Source organism: Hyperoodon ampullatus (genome assembly GCF_949752795.1).
Source record: "Hyperoodon ampullatus genome assembly, chromosome: 8".
NCBI lineage: Eukaryota > Metazoa > Chordata > Mammalia > Artiodactyla > Ziphiidae > Hyperoodon > Hyperoodon ampullatus.
This window is the reverse complement of record NC_136921.1, coordinates 76,608,181-76,626,734: the sequence shown is the minus strand read 5'-3', so window position 1 is coordinate 76,626,734 and position 18,554 is coordinate 76,608,181.

Below are 18,554 nucleotides of genomic sequence, written 5' to 3'. Positions count from 1 at the left end.
AATGGGAGAGGCCACAACGGTGGGAGGCCCGTGTAGCGCAAAAAAAAAAAAAGAAAAAAAATGTTTATATTTATTTTAGATCTCTTTTATTTTTACTCATTCCTTAATTTAGCACTCCTTTTTTTACTATTAAAACCTATCTTTCTTCCTTTTCAGCTGTTTCCACTTTATTCATTTAGTCACAAGTATTCAATAAACACCTACTAGGTAGTATGTACAGTGCTGGGCACTAGACAAACCTTCAAAAGTGTGGGTCTAGGATCACGTCTGAAGCGTGGGGCTCAGTGCCCAGTCTGCTCCCACCTATACCAGGTTTATAGTGAAGTAAGATAAATATTAATATAAAAGATCGGTTATATTAAACTATAGGTCATGGATGAACAACTAGAAGCTTGAGAGTTATGCAGGGAGAAGCAGAATCAGGAACGTGGACGGAGCCCATGAACTCCTTCCCTCTGTGTGAGTTCTGGGTGTTCCTTTCTTTATCAGCGGGCACTCATCTGCACTCCCTCCCTGTGTCTCCCAGAACTCCCTTGCCTCCAGAATTTAGATGGACTTAATTTCTCCTGATTTGATATATCATATGTGATTCAGAAGGCTGAAGGGAAGAGCCCTGAGCTTAGCAGAGGTGCCGCTTGCAGTGGTCCCCTGGCTTTCTCCAGAGAATCACCAGTCCTAATGCTCTAACCCTGCCAGACCCTGTACCTACTCTGTGACAGTTTTCTTCTATTCTGACCCCAGGTTTGGTAGTAACTTTCTGATTCCCTGAAAGCTGGTGAAGAACTTCAGGGCTAGCTGAATGCCTTCCTTGACCTTCCTGGGCCTTTGGTCTTCTGAACCTTTCAATGACTTTTCAAGCATCCAATTTCCTGAACTTTTTTCCTTGAAATGCCTACAAAGTTTTCTACTGTGGAGACTGAATATTTACTGACACACTGCTTCAAATTCCTGGAAATGACAGACAAGATATTTTAAAAATAATACTCATACAAGGGTCATCAACAGACCAGAAAATTTGAGTTATACTTGAACTATGGCATGCAGATGAGATCAAATCTATAGAAAAACAAAACTGAAGGAAGCCATCATCTAAAAAACATGCATGAGAAGACTGCAGTGGAGGTGGCAGTTGTGTAGGGGAGGGAGATCCAAATTTAGATTCACTGGACACAGGGAGTGAGAAAATACATGGGACAATCATCAGGGTGATTGATAAGAGAGTTGGATTTGGTACCACTTGACTATCAGTCTCGCTTTTGTCTCCTGCTCTTGCTAAATCGGGTAACAATGGATATAACAGGCTAAAGCAGCAAAAGTGGGCATGGAACATAAAGGGCAGATAACCAAGGTAACTGCTTGTCCCAAGGAGGAAATAGGTAGCCTCTACAAAGAAGACAAGCTACTAGTACACTTTCATGTCAGCTGCTTCTGCCCTTAACCCACAATTATCAGTGGTAACGTACAATAAACAGAGCCAATATTCACAGAGCTGTAAACAGGGATTTTCAGATGCAAAGAAAAGCAGACAACCAAGACTCCCTTAAATATTTTAGGGAAGCCAATAAATGTCATAAAAGAGAGGACTGAAACTCCATTAACAACTTATTCCCAAGAAAAAGGAGTTAATATAGCAAAGAGAAGAATTTGACATAAGTAAAATTAGTGTCCAAGAGCTTTGAGAGGACAATGCATCTGTGAAAAAGAAAAAAAAAAAAACCAGAAATTCCCATAAATTAAATATTTCATTGATCATATTAAAAATACAATATTTAATCTAAATAGGAGAACATTCACAGCTAAAGGATAATTCCTTAATTTAGAAGGTCAATCCAGAAGATCTCTCACAGTGCAGCTTAAAAGGACAAAGTTGTGGAAACATGAGAGCTTTGTGAGAGGTGAGTGACAGACTCCGAAGTCCGACTCTATCTAATAGGAAATCCAGAACGGGGAGAATGGAGAGCAGGCTGGAGCAAGTAACCACTAAAATAAAATAAACTTTTAGCTTAAAGAGACTTGGTTTCTCAGACTTAAGCTATCACTGAAAGCTAAGCAGAAGAATTACAGAAATATAACACCTGGAAATATAGTGCAATTTCGAAGCTGCAGAGAAAATTTTCAGGAAGAAAAAAATATATCATTAAAAAAATCAGATTGGTAGCAGATTTCTTATTGGCAATGCCAAATGCAAGAAAACAGTGAAGAGTTTTATCAAAGTTCTGAAAAAAATATTTTGAATCTAGGATCTTATATTTTAAAAGCAACTGTGGAATTGTTAATACCAAACAATGCCAGACGAAATGGAATTCTAGAAAAAACACATTTTTAAAGGATAGGGAAATAAAGTTATATTTTTCATTAATAAAAGGTATGGTCAATCCAGAAACTTCACACAACAAACAATAAAACTTTAGCAATATAACACAAAATATGATAGAACTATAAGGAGAAATTAGTAAATATTCTATCATAACAAAGACTCTAGTATACCTCTCACAGAAATCAAAATACCAGGAGACTTATTATGTATCAAAGGACACAATCCACAGAGTGAAAAGACAATCTACAGAATGGGAGAAAATATTTGCAGATCATATATCTGATAAGAGATTAGTTAATATCCACAATATAAAAAGAACTCATACAACTCAACAATAAAAAACCAAATAACCCAATTTTTAAAAATGGACAAAGGATATTTCTCCAAAGATGACATAAAAATGGTCAACAATAAGCTTATAAAAAGATGCTCAACCTTGCTAATCATTAGAGAAACACAAATTAAAACCACAGCACAACAAAATATCATGTCATACCTATTAGAACTGCTATAAAAGTGAGAAAATAATTGTTAATGAGAATTGAAATCCTGTTCACTGTTGGTGGGAATGTAAAATGGCATAGCTGCTATGGAAAACAGTTCCTCAAAAAATTAAAAACAGAATTACCATATAAACTTGCAACCTGATTTCTGGGTTTACTTCCAAAATAATTGAAAGCAGGATCTCAAAGACATATTTGTACTTCCATTTTCATAACAGCAAAACACATGAACAGCCAAGAGATGGAAGCAATTCAAACGTCCATAGAAAGATAAAAGGATGAGCAAAAAGTGATCTATACATACAATAGCCTATTAGCCCTACAAAGGGAGGAAATTCTGACATGTGACAACATGGATGAACCTTGAGAATATAATGCTAAGTGAATAAGCCAGGCACAAAAGAATGAATGTTGGAAGATTCCACATTTATGAGGTACTAGAACACTCAGATTTATAAAGACAGAAAGTAGAATGGTTGCTGCTAGGGGAAAGAGAGGGATGGGGAGTTAGTATTTAAGGAGTATGGAGTTTCAGGTTGGGAAGATGAAAAAGGTCTGGAGATGGATGGGGGTTATGGTTGCACAGCAGTGTGAATGTACTTACTATCATGGGATTGTATACTTTAAAATGGTAAGTTTTAAGTTATGTGTATTTTATCAGAATAAAAATAAATTTTTAAAAAAGAAAAAGAAACCATGCATAAGGTTGGGAGCATACAGAAACAGAAAAGATTGCCTTGTTTCCCAGGTTATAGTCCCACTGCTTCCTGGAATTCTAGATGGGGACACCTCACAGAGGTTCCTCCACATCACAGGCTTCCACAGTAGAGTGGAAATAACATGGAAAATCAAGGCAGAGAGAAGCCTAACATGGTGTCTCCCCTAGACTTGTTGAGAAGTAAAAGTTCCAGAGAAGCTCACTGGGTACCATATTTGAATTCTCCGCAGAGCATTTATAACTATCTATTACTTTTCCAGTTTATCTCTCTGTGGGTTTGTCATCTGGCCTTTTCCGCCAGCTGTAATCTTGCTGAGCCTGGGCAGTTTACTGTCTGCAGTATTTAGAACAGTGCTGGCCCTGAATATAGGCTCCAGGAATATTTGTTGGATGAATAAACATCTTGAAAATGAATCTTTATGCATATATGCAAGCTTTTCTGTAAGACAAATTTCTGGAAATGTAACTGCTGGATCAAAGGGCCTATGCATCACACGTTTTGGTAGACATTAGGGTGGTCAGTGTGTCCAAACTACTTGATGCGCTTGAAGTGGGCGCTGTGTCTGGAGACGTCAGTGCATTTGGGCTCATCCATGCATCCCCAGATGGTTCCAAAGTGCAACCAAGATGAAGAACTACTGCTTTAGACAAGCCTCTCTGTTGTCCCGCTATACAATATATTAAGGTTCAGCTCGTATGGTTTCCACATAATTGCTCCAGCCAATTCCTCCCCAATTATCTAATCTAGTGATTCATGAAACCTGGAGTCTTTTATTTATAAATGTTGACAATGGCATGTAAGAAGTAGGGAATGATCGTTTGCAGAAATTGTGTAGCTATCTAATGTTTAATTAATCTTCTTGAAATAAAGTTCATAATTGGTATGATGTATAAAGTTAAACACATGTCACCCATTTTGGCCTTTAATTCCTTACACGGATATGTTTATATAGGAATTGTGTGTGCAACTACGACTGTCTCAGAGAAAGGCTTTGGGTAAAATCTGATTATATGGTCCAAAACCTGAATTTAGTTATGGACAAAGGAATGCCTTTGAAAGCATCTTATCTTTGAACTTAGTAAGTGCATGACTCTGAAGAACAAAATTTTTAAATGTCTTAGTAATCAAATGGGTAAATAAATAACCAAAACATGTTAGTGTTTTATTAACAAATTTTAAGATGTGCAAGATGTAGTGTGTGTTATCCTAGTGAAGAAAAAGTGGACCAGTTATAAAGAGACAAGTAGACACAGGGAATAAGGAGCCAAGATAAAATTTATGGAAACTGGGATTTCCTGAAGAAGAAACTAGAACTAATAGACAGTGGCAATAGTAAAACAAAAATATGAGAAAATGTTCTTGAGGGAAACTGGTATATTCACACACACACACATTTACACCTAAATAAATTCTGGGGGAAAAACCCTAGATTCAAAGGGAAAAAACCCCCACAATTTTCAAGCATCCAAAACAATATCAAGTTACATGCAAAGATAAAAATCAGCCTAGCTTCACACTTCTCTTCAACAAACAACATACAATTGTACTGTAAACCTTGAACTTTCAAGCTTGTCATTCATGTGTGTAGGCAATAGATATTTTCCTAGATACAAAATGGCTCAGAAAATATTTCATGCAGACTCTTCACCAAAAAAGATTGCTTGAAGATATATTCTAACTAGCCATTAACAAAATTAATATTTCTGGTTTTTAACCTATACAGTGTACAATGATCAAAAGGTTGATAGTACACAGTGTTGGCAAGGATGTGGTGAGAAACAGACACTTCTTTCTTATTTATGGGAGTGTGAATTGGTGCAAACTTTTAGAGGCAATTGGAAATGTCTAACAACATTTGAAATGTTTACCTCCTCTGTTTGCTAGCAAACTATAGTCTGCATAGAAGAGGAGGAATAGGATTGTCATGGCAACATCCCAGGGATAGCTGGGGACATCAATAAGGATGGTGCTAGTTCTGTAAAACATTTGGTAGACTGTGGAGACAATGGGAGTTTCTTGACAACTACTTTGGTGCTGAGAATCCAACTAAGGATACACAGAAGCTATGGCTTGTTGGGAAAGGTCAGAAAATAGTAGTGGGCTTGGAGAGCAATGAGAAGCCAAGCTTAATTGCTACCTCTTCTTCATGAAGGCCTTGAATCAGAGAGAGGACATGAAGAAAGCTATGTTGAATTGGTGAAATCCTATCATATGGGCATCAGAGATGGAAGGAGGGAGCCCTGACTAGGAAGAAGAGTACACGGTAGGCATTGAGGCTGTTTCCCTCGTGTCCATTTTCCTCTCTCCCAGTTCTAGTCAATTGCAGTGATTCCACATCTCTTGACTGGTTCAGGATTCAATAAGACATTGAGGACAGGGATTGGTTTAAGAATGTACATATGACCAATGAGAAGTAAGAGGAAGTTTGCTGGGGCCTTCTGAGAAAAGTTTCCTCCTAAGAGAAACCTCTGGAAGACATCCTCAATCTTGTGTCATATTTTCCAGAAGAAAATTTTACTTTCCATTTTGAACTCTCTTATATAGTTTGAAATTTTGTTACCATATGCTTATGCTAGTGACAGGAAATATTTTTATATATTGCAGTAAAATCTTTATAAATATTACTGCAAAAGATTTTGTCATGGGAAAAATATACCACTTTTGATAAGAAATAAAACATATGTTCATGAAAATAAAGGGTATTTTTGGTTTATGAAATTATTAAATATGCTTTTCTTTTATGGTCTTCCAAATTTTCTACACTGAAAATTGAAAGTAAAAAAATAAGTGTTATTTTCAAAAAATGTTTATATCTTCTCAAGAATAACCAAGAGTTAGAATTCATCAAGCAGATCACATCAGAAAAACTGAAATATTTTGTAATGGCCCCTGGCTTCCATGCTTAACTTCTCAAAGCTTCCCAAAACATATTATACCTTTGGGGATTAGGAGTTGACAGTTAGATCCATTTTTAGTTTTCACTTTTCAGTGCCTTAAATCTGGTATATTCAATGTGTACTGAGAGCTTTTGGCCATATACAAATACAGTATCCAGGAGCTTCTGTCCTGTTTAAAATCTAAATGGAAAAAAGTTGAAACCAGCACACATTCTGCTCTTAATTTAATTAATATTGAAGAATTTTTGTCATGATGTCTTTCTTGTGTCTTATTTGTTCATTTTGTATAGAAAGGTATGTGTTAGTATTTTGGCCTTAAAATTTTGCCAGAGACAAGAGCCAGCAGCAATAATGACATAAAAGGCAATTGATTGTGGAATATTGTTTAGTTACGTCTTAGCATCACCCATCTGGATTGTATAAATCCAGTAGGAACTAAAGTAACCTTTCAGTTGAGGAGAGGAAATAAACTGTTAGGTACAAGATAGCAAAATATTTCAAGCCAAAAAGGAGGCTTGAAAGAGAACATGAAACAGGATAGGAGTAAAAGGAGGTGAATAGTGAGTCAATTAATTCTGTCATATTAGTTTTGGAGAGACCATTTGGAACTCGACCCAAAGCATCTGGTAAGGTACTCGAATTAAATAAACTAAAAACCAGGGGAGAAAATGTTTTTCACAAGATACAAACAGCTTTGACTCACTCTTTCCAAATATCCTTTCCAAATATCACCAATTCTAATAAAAGTTATTTGCTTCCTGAATGTTTGGAGGTCAATAGGGCAAAACATTTCTTGGTCACTTTGAAATAAACTGGCTCCTATATGATAAACCTTGGTTTTAAAGCCTCAAACTGTGAGCATGGGTATCAGTAGCACCAATATGCAGGCTCAGATTCCAACCTAGATACGTGGGGAAATGATACAGTACGGCGAGGAAGAAAGGCAGTGAAGTCACTGCCGGGGCAGGACCACATCAGTCCCAGCAGACGGTGCTGTCACAAAAGACTGGCGTCTAACAAAGTCCCAGCATTTAGCTCTGAGGGGTGGGGTCACAGAGGTGAAAAAAGAAGGGCTAGGAAGATCTAGAAAGGAAATAGACAAATAAAAGGAGGAAATAAAAGACAGACAGGAAAGAAAGGAAAAGAGGAGCAAGAGAAAGAAAGAAAAAGGGAAAAGGAAGAAAGAAGAGGGAAGGGAGAGGGGAGAAAATAGGGCTGCACCTAACATTGAAAGCAGAGCCACGCACACATCATTGACTCCTGAGCTAAATTATTGTTTGCTACTATTCTTATTTTAAGGCATTGAGTTTGGGGTGCTTTATTACTCAGCAATAGATAAATGGACCCCTAAGTGTGAAATAATTCTATTTTTAAATGTGTTATTACATAATGCACACCTCACTTTTTAAAATAAACTTTAAGAATAAGCTATTTAAGCAAAAATTGAATTATGGCTCTTTCTACATGTACAGTAGGCTTAACTCTATTTAATAATTTTAATGTTTGAATTTAGTTAAATTTAATTGAGGACTCACACTGATTAGGATGGCCAATTAAAAAAAATAAAACAGAAAATAAGTGTTGGCAAGGATGTAGAGAAATTAGAATCTTTGTGTTTTGCCAGTATGGAAGTAAAATGGTGCAGTATGGTGGTTCCTCAAAAAATAAAAAATAGAACTACCGTATGATCCAGCAATTCTATTTCTGGGTATATGTCCAAAATACTTGGAAGCATAGTCTCGAAGAAATATATGCACACCCATGTTGATAGCAGCATTATTTACAATAGCCAAAAGGTGGAAGCAACCCAAATGTCCACTGATGGATGAATGGACAAACAAAATGTGGTCTATACATACAATGGAATACCATTCCACCTCATAAAGAAGGAAATAGTTCACATGATACATGGATGAGCCTTGAGGACATTATACTAAGTGAAATAAGCCAGTCAGGAAAAGTGCGTGATCTCACTTACATGAGGTACCTAGAGTAGTAAAATTCATTAGAGACAGAAAGTAGACTGGTGGATGCCAGGGGCTGCGGGGAGGGAGGAACAGGGAATAGCCCTTTTTTGGCTCCATGATTCCAGAGTTCCCCCCAGTTTTATTCATTTTCTTATTATATAGACATAGTCTACCTACATTTATTTACACAGTAAAATCTCCAGAATTTTCTCCTAAAATTGCATAAGCAAAATTATTCATCAAATTTGGCCGTATTATCATGAAATTTAATAATATTTAAGCCAAGAAACGGCCAAGCAAAAAGGGAATCTGACACTTATTTGCTGGTTCATTAACAATAATAATGCATTTCATAACCAGTATATTGTGGAATGTAACATCTTTTTCAAGACTAATGGTCAAGGCTCTAGTCAGTGTTATCAGTGTCTATCAAAGTTCAATTCTTATAGTCAATTATAATTTTTTCATATTTTATACTTCAAGTTTGAAACACATACAAATTGTTTGACTCATACAGTTATGTTCGTAGATGTTATCCATTAATTTTTATGGCAGACAATTACAATTTTCAAAAATGTGAAACATGCTTTCTTCATCCTGTGCAGAAAATAGTTTTACATTGCTGAACAAATTGAATATATCTTGCAACTACTTTGGATTATTAATTTCAAAAAAGAAAATATTTTATTAGTATTTCTACAGGGAATTTGTAATTGTAATTTCACAAGCTACACACCCAACAGATGGACTACTTTTTTTTTTTTTTTTTTAATACCTAGAAGCAGAGATGATATTTGGGGAAAAAAGAGAAAAGTCACAGTAAAAAAAAAAAATTAGTACATTGTTTCATTAAAAAAATACTTGTCTAAAAAATAACTGAATAGAACTTAAAATTGTTCCCAATGCTTTTCATTTGTTACAATGGAAGGGAAGGTCACTCATATCAGAGCCACCTTCCTGATGACAACACAGAATGACAATATTTTGACCTAGTAAGTTGTTGTTGACTTTTGCCTTCTGCCTTAATATTTGGGTACCACACACAGAAAGAAAAAAATAGAAAAGAATTTCTACTCAACATTCTCCCAAGTTAAGACTACCTTTCTATTAGTAATAATTTCTAGTTTTCTCAAGCAATTTTTAAAATAATAATGCTTTTTTATTGTTTATAATACTATGACCCACATGGTTCATGTCCCAGAGCAGTGTTGTGGCTAAAACATATACAATCTTTGCAAGCAAACTGAATTTCAATTCAAAATATATCAGGTTCTTTTTTTGTATTTCCTGAACTATGATAAGGATGCATGAGTCCCAGCAATTCTTCTTATAATTTTCTTTTGTTCTCCCTTCCTTTCTGTCACCATCACATATATGAACTATTATTCCAGAATCTTTCTTCTCCAATCCTCCCCCGCAAAATTTCTCCCCAAATGCCTTCAGCCTATATGACTTTTTTAAAAAACTATTTTCAACTTATCTTCCCTCTCCTAGCCTCTCATTATATAAATTGACACTAAATTGTTCCACATCTTCCCTCTATTCCCATCTCTCTCTCTCTCTCCCTCCCTCTCTCTCTCTCTCTCTCTCTCTCTCTCCCTGTTCCCCTATTCTCTCTCCAAAGCCAAGAGAACTGGCAAGACACTTTTGAGGGGGAAAAAAATGACTGAGCAAAGCTGAAAATCTCTTTTGCACACAGGTTTTTAGTATGAGAGAGAAACTAAAAATCTGAAACACTATTAATTTTTAGTCTGTTACATTCTAATATATACAAAATTTGCTGCCCCTCCAATAAAAATATAAAGCTGCTCAAGAAGGCTCTAAACTTAAAATCCTGAAGCCCTTCCTTCATCCAGACCCTAATTTTTAAGTAACATCAGCAGCAAAACCTACTGAAGGTCCTCTCCACTTCTTTTCAAGTACCTCGGAGAGCTTAAAACCTAGTATGCTACTGGCACAAAAACAGAAATACAGATCAATGGGACAGGATAGAAAGCCCAGAGATAAACCCATGCACATATGGTCACCTTATCTTTGATAAAGGAGGCAAGAATATACAATGGAGAAAAGACAGCCTCTTCAATAAGTGGTGCGGGGAAAACTGGACAGCTACATGTAAAAGAATGAAATTAGAACAATTCCTAACATCATACACAAAAATAAATGCAAAATGGATTAAAGACCTAAATGTAAGGCCAGATGCTATAAAACTCTTAGAGGAAAACATAGGAAGAACACTTTATGACACAAATCACAGCAAGATCCTTTTTGACCCACCTCCTAGAGAAATGGAAATAAAAGCAAAAATAAACAAATGGAACCTAATGAAACTTAAAAGCTTTTGCACAGCAAAGGAAACCATAAACAAGATGAAAAGACAGCCCTCAGAATGGGAGAAAATATTTGCAAACGAAACAACTGACAAAGGATTAATCTCCAAAATATACAAGCAGGTCATGCAGCTCAATATCAGAAGAACAAATAACCCAATCCAAAAATGGGAAGAAGACCTAAATAGACATTTCTCCAAAGATGATATACAGATTACCAACAAACACATGAAAGGATGCTCAACATCACTAATCATTAGAGAAATTCAAATCAAAACTACAATGAGATATCATCTCACACCAGTCAAAATGGTCATCATCAAAAATTCTACAAACAATAAATGCTGGAGAGGGTGTGGAGAAAAGGGAACCCTCTTGCACTGTTGGTGGGAATGTAAATTGATACAGCCACTATGGAGAACAGTTTGGAGGTTCCTTAAAAAACTAAAAATAGAACTACCATACAACCCAGCAATCCCACTACTGGGCACATACCCTGAGAAAACCATAATTCCAAAAGAGTCATGTACCACAATGTTCACTGCAGCACTATTTACAATAGCCACGACGTGGAAGCAACCTAAGTGTCCATTGACAGATGAATGGATAAAGATGTGGCCCATATATACAATGGAATATTACTCAGCATAAAAAGAAACAAAATTGAGTTATTTGTAGTGAGGTGGATGGACCTAGAGTCTGTCATACAGAGTGAAGTAAGAAAGAAAAAAACAAATACCGTATGCTAACACATATATATGGAATCTAAAAAAAAAAAAAAAGGGGTTCTGATGAACCTAGTGGCAGGACAGGAATAAAGACGCAGATGTAGAGAATGGACTTGAGGACACAGGGAGGGGGAAGGGTAAGCTGGGACGAAGTGAGAGAATGGCATGGACATATATACACTACCAAATGTAAAATAGATAGCTAGTGGGAAGCAGCCGCATAGCACAGGGAGATCAGCTCGGTGCTTTGTGTCCACCTAGAGGGGTGGGATGGGGAGGGTGGGAGGGAGATGCAAGAGGCAGGGGATATGGGATATATGTATATGTATAGCTGATTCACTTTGTTATACAGCAGAAACTAACACAACATTGTAAAGCAATTATACTCCAATAAAGATGTTAAAAAAAATTAGAAGAAACGAGGGTTAGTGTGACTGTTTTTGCTCTACACATTTCTGCTTTGGAGAGCTGCAGTGATGTGGGTTGAAATTTTGGCCCTAAGCACCATGAAATTCCCACCCATGATGTGAGTCCCAAGAAACATCTTTGCGCAACAAGTGTCTAAATCTTCATTTCCCCTTACGGAATACACAGGCTGCTACACACTATGATTTAATCAGCTGCCTTTAGAAAAACAGGCACTTAGAATTCTAACATACTGGAACCACTGGTGTTGTTTTGAAAGTCACAGCAGGACCACACTTATACTCTAGGACGGCACTGAGTCCAGAGTTCTTTGTCTCTCCTTACAGTTCATCTCTTTGTACAAAGTAAACTTTTCTTCCTTCGGTCAAAAGGACATAGGATGAGCTTTGGGCATGAAAGAACAGTTTTCTTGTCTCATGAATCAGTAAGTGACTTGGTTCCCCATTAGGTCACTGCAGAACACAGACTGTAACAGGAACACAGAAAAGCTCTAAAAGGGGAGGGGAGAGATGCTGTTCTGGAATATCGTTGCCAGAGTAACGTAAACCTTGTGAGTTTTCACGAGGAAATGAGTCACTTATTTCTGTTGGCTAAAACTCTGTTTTCTTTAATTTCATATTTTAGCTGTCTAATAGATGCCGAAAGAGCCCAGGGTTTCCAGTCTTCAGATGAAGATAACTTGTGAATTAAAAGCTCAACAGAGGGTTTGCATGGTAATTAAACAGAACAGGATAAAAGGAACACTCAAGCAACCAGGAGCACATAGCAAAGGCAAGGGTGAGAGTGCTCAGGCCTTCATCAGTTCTTCGAGGAGGGTGGGGGGGAGCCCTGGGGTAGGGCCAGGGGCAGGCTCAGCACACGAGATAATTCAGAAGAAAACAACAACTAGAAATAAAATTTACCAAACCCAATTTTTTAAAAATATAGTATACTCTGACAAAGTCAGGAAGAGTTTGCTTTGAATTGTTGGAGTATTTATTTTAATGTTTTTCTTTCTTTGGGATGGTTTAGCATTAGAAAGTATTAAAGCAGGAGTTGCTAATGCAAGTGTCCGCATGGCTCAGCCTGACTATGGGTGACAGAGAGGCACAGGAACTGTGGCATTCTAGCAAAAACATCTGTGTGAGCCAGATTCAGCCTCTGGGGTTCTAGATTGGGACCTCCATTCTAGAGTGCCAAGGAACACAGTATTCTTCACTTTTATTGGAAGACTGGCTTTCTTTCAAATATATGCGCTGATAAAAATGTCAATATCCATTCAAACTTTTTTGTTTATACAACTGTGTATATTAAGCATCTAGTACTTGCTTTTAGGACTCAGGTGTAGTGCCTCTTCAGGTTCCCAAAATATATGGCCATTTTGTAGTACTCTGGCTATATTTTTTCTCCCTGCTTTCTTTGACACCTTTTTAAGCAAGTAGTCAGTACCCCATCTCTAATGCATTAGAGCCTCTTCCCCCTCCATCCCAGAATTATACCCTCAACTGTCCACGGAACTGTTGACCTGCTGAGCACTGTATCTAATGGACTTTTTTCAGTTCTTATTCCCTTTGGCCTCCATGCTGTGTTAGGCATTATCAGAGCCACTCCTTGGTCATAATGCTCTCCTTCAACAGCTTCCCCCTCAACCACTTTTAATTTCCCTCTTTATCCTTTTGTCTTTCGATGAATTCCGTATCAAAATTTCCAAGTCTGATCTACCTTCCTAATTACCTCTGAACCTTTTCACTTGGTACCCAATGTAGCACTCCAACACGATATTTTAAAAATCCATATACACACTACTATATTTAAAATAGATAACCAACAAGGACCTACTATAAAGCACAGGGAGCTCTGCTCAATATTCTGTAATAACCTAAATGGGAAGAGAATTTGAAAAAGAATAGATATATGTATATGTATAACTGAATCACTTTGCTGTACACCCAAAACTAACACAACACAGTAAATCAACTATAGTCCAATATAAAATAAAATTTGAAAAATAAAAATCCAACTCCCCCTGTTCCTCCTCTAAACCAGTACCTCTTCCAAACGTCCTTATTTCTTTCAATGGCACCATTATTCTCTCTCTGAGACAATCTCATATCCAGGAGAAGTCTTTTTTTTTTTTTTTTTTTTGTGGTACGCGGGCCTCTCACTGTTGTGGCCTCTCCCGTTGCGGAGCACAGGCTCCGGACGCGCAGGCTCAGCGGCCATGGCTCACGGGCCCAGCCGCTCCGCAGCATGTGGGATCTTCCCGGACTGGGTCACGAACCCGTGTCCCCTGAATCGGCAGGCGGACTCTGAACCACTGCGCCACCAGGGAAGCCCCAGGAGAAGTCTTTGATTCTTCCCTTTCCTCCCTTTCTTCTACAGTTCTGATCAGTCACCATGTGTGCTGATTCTTGTGAAGTAATCTATTTTGTATCCACCCCTTCCTTTGCAATTCCACAGCCATGCCCTTGTCTAAAATCTTAGTTATCACTTCACATCTAATTTATTACAACAGTTTCCTAATTGGTCTCTGCCTGCAACCTGTCAGTGCTGCAATCCACTGCAGCTAGATATGCCTTATTTTTTTTTTATAAATTTATTTATTTATTTTTGGCTGTGTTGGGTCTTCGTTTCTATGCAAGAGCTTTCTCTAGTTGTGGCAAGCGGGGGCCACTCTTCATCGCAGTACGCGGGCCTCTCACTGTCGCGGCCTTCTCTCGTTGTGGAGCACAGGCTCCAGACGTGCGGGCTCAGTAGCTGTGGCGCACGGGCTTAGTTGCTCCGCGGCATGTGGGATCTTCCAAGACCAGGGCTCAAACCCGTGTCCTCTGCATTGGCAGACAGATTCTCAACCACTGCACCACCAGGGAAGCCCAAAGATATTCCTTATTTAAAAACTCCACTGTGCAGAGTTCATCCCGGCTCAGAGCTTACCCTGCCTGTAAGAAGTTCGGGCGTCACAGTCTAGTGTTCAAGGTCTCCATCTCTTGCACCCTTACTTTATCTTCCTCACATCTCCCCATATCTCCCACGAAGTCTTTCCCTCTGGTCTGATCTATGCCATCTCTCATTCTCTCCCCTTGTTCCTTCCTACTGCTCAAACAACACAGCTCATCCTAGAAAGGGTGCCCGTTCTCATTTTATTCCTACTCACTACATTGATCCCCATCTCCTTGCTAAAGCCTTTCCTGATCATACAGGCAGCTCCTGCCATATTTTTGTTGTACTTATTTAATTTTTCATGTGTTTGGGCTTTGTCCTCATCAAGAGTTCCTAGCCTTCTAAAGACAAGAAGTATGTCTCTGGTTCACATCTCCTGTAGTCACAGTGATACAGCCACAGAAGGTTTTCTATAATTATTTCATGAATAAGGATGGTAATTATCTTAATAATGTCATCCATAGCTACTAAGTTGTACGCTGAGTTGAATATTTTTAATACATTTTAATGAGTGTGTTTTGGGGATTTTCCTAACTTCTTTTATAGACATCATTTGTTCATCTTTCATGCATGTCTGAAAGATTTAAGAATATTAATTAAATGTCTAATCAATCTGCATCATAATTAACATCATCCACATCCTTATTTGGAGTCCATATTCATTCTTTTCCCCTGAGATACATTTTTTGCCTTTTAGGGATTTTTTTTCCTCCTATATATGTATTTATATTACATATGCTTTACTAAATCTCATTTTTATTATTATTTAAACTATTATTTAATTTTTATAATTCTAACTCAAAAACTATAAAGTGTATATGCTGTCCCACCTTTTCAGTTCCCTTTTCTTCCCAATGGGTAACCATTTTAGTAACTTCTTTTTTACTCTTTCTGAGAATTTTTAAGCATGTGCAAGCTAGTATGGTTTCTTCTTTCCACCTACTTTTCTTCATTTTTTTAAACATATTTTTCTGCACCTTGTTTTTTCCAATTTCCAATGTATCTTCAAGTCCAAAAAGTCTTCCAGATTCTTTTCAACAACTATCTGGCATTCCAAAATATGATGTACCAATAATTTATTTAAGCAGTTCACCACTGATAGACATTTGGGTTGTTTCCAGTTACTTACTATTACACAAGGTGGCATGTATACTTTTATATAAACTTTTTGCACGTATGCAAGTATATGAATGGGCTAACTTTTTAAAAATAGAAGTTCTGGATCTAAGGCTAAATACATTTGCAATTTTGACAGATACTACCAATTATAATAAACTATTTAATACCCACACAAATGATGCCTAACAGTGTCTGTTTCTCCAAAGTCTTATCAATATAGTACATTATCAAACTTCTGGGGTTTTGCCAGTTTAATAGGTGAAAAATTGATTACAAATAGTTTTTTTAAAAATCACCTTTACTGTGGTGTAATTCATATAATAACATTCACTTTAAGTGTACAATTTGATGAGATTTGGAAAATGTATGTGGTCATATAACCACAGCCACAAATATAATAAATATAGAGCATTTCTATGACACAAAAGAATTCCCTCATGTCCCTTGACAGCCAACACCTTACCCCCAGCCCCAGCCCCTAACAACTAATTTGCTTTCAGTTACTGTAGTTTTGTCTTTTATAGAACTTCATATAAACTTTATGTAGTATATACTCTTTCTCTCTATTTTTTTTCCCTTAGCAAAATGCTTCTGAGCATCATCCATGTGAGTGTACCAATCTTTCATTCTTCTCTGTTGCAGAGTAGTATTCCATTGTAAGGATAAACTAAAAATCATTTATCCACTTACCAGTTGATGGACGTATTGGTTATTTCCAATTTGGAACTATTATTAATAAAGCCACCATGAATATTTGAATGTGTTTGTATAAAAATGTCTTTATTTCTTTGGATAAGTTACTAGAAGTGGTATTGCTGAGTTGTATGATATGTATTTTTAACATTACAAGAAACTGCCAAACTGTTGCTATACCATTTTTTTATTCCCATCAACAATGTGTGAAAATTCCATTTGCACCATATTGTTACCAATACAAAATATTGCCAGTTCTTAACCGTAGTTATTTTAGTGGGTATGTAATGGTAATTGAGATTTTAATTTGCTTTTTCTTCATGACTAATGATGGTGAGCATCTTTTCATGTGCTTACTTGCTATTCATGTATCCTCTTTTGCGAAATGTCTATTCAAATATTTTGCCCAGTATTTATTATGTTGTTTTCCTATTATTGAGTGTAAATGATGTTCTTATATATTCTAGTTAAAGTCTATTATTAGAGATATATATTACAAATATTTTCTTCCAAGCTATGGCTTTCCTTTCATTTGTTTTAGCAGAGTTTCTTGAAGAACAAAAGGTTTGCATTTTTATTTTAGTGAAGTCCAATGTGACTTTATGACTTTATGATTTGTGCTGTCTAACAAATCTCGGCTTACCAAGGTCACATAGGTTTTCATCTATACTTTTTTCTAAAAGTTTATTAGCTAAGCTTTTATATTTCTCTCTATTATTCATTTTGAGCTAATTCTTGTGTATGATGTGAGGTAAGGGTTTTGTTTCATCTTTTTACATGTAGATATCCATTTGGTCTAGCACCATTTGTTGAAAAGACTATACTTCCCCTGCTGAATTACCTTGACACTTTGGTCAGAAATCAAATGCCATTATATGAAAGTTTATTTCTGGACACTCTTCTGTTCCATTGCTCTATGTGTCTATCTTTACACCAATGTTACACTGTCTTAAAGACTTTACCTTTATATAGTAAGTCTTGAATTCAGATTGTGTAAGTTTTATAATTTTGCTCTTCTTCAAAAGCATGTTGGTGATTCTAGATATTTTTTATTTCTACATACACTGTAGAATCGCCTTGTCAATTTCATAAATACTGCTGGAATTTTTACTGGGATCATGCTGAAATTATTTTTCTAATCCATATTAAGTCTTCTAGTCCATAAAGATGGCCTTTCTTTTCATTTATTTAGATTTTTCTTTTCTGTCATCAGTGTTCTGAAGATTTTTGCACAGACCTTGAATATTTTTTCAAAACTTAATCCTAAATATTTCATATTTTGATACTCTAATGACACTTTTATTTTAATTTCAACTGTTTAGCATAGAATTGCATAGAAATACATAGAGAGCATAGAAATAGATTTCAGCTTTTAATACTGATCTTATTGTGAGCCCTTGCTAAATTCACTTATTTTCTAAATAGTTGACCTTGTTATCTGGAAATACAAGTCCCTGATTTATGATGGTTCGACTTTCATCTCTCAACTTTACTATGGTGCAAAAGTAATAAGCATTCAGTAGAAACCATACTTGAAATTGTAAATTTTGATCTTTTCTGGGGCTAACAGTATGTGGTACCATACTCTCTTGTGACGCTGGGCAGTGGCAGCAAGCCACATCTCCCAGCCAGCCATGCAGTCACAAGAGTAAACCCCAGGGCTTCCCTGGTGGCGCAGTGGTTGAGAGTCCGCCTGCCGATGCAGGGGACGCGGGTTTGTGCCCCGGTCTGGGAGGATCCCACATGCCGCGGAGTGGCTGGGCCCGTGAGCCATGGCCACTGAGCCTGCGCGTCCGGAGCCTGTGCTCTGCAACGGGAGAGGCCACAACAGTGAGAGGCCCACATACCACCAAAAAAAAAAAAAAAAAAAGAGTAAACCCCAATACATTTATAACCATTCTGTACCCATACAACCATTCTGTCTTTCACTCAGTAC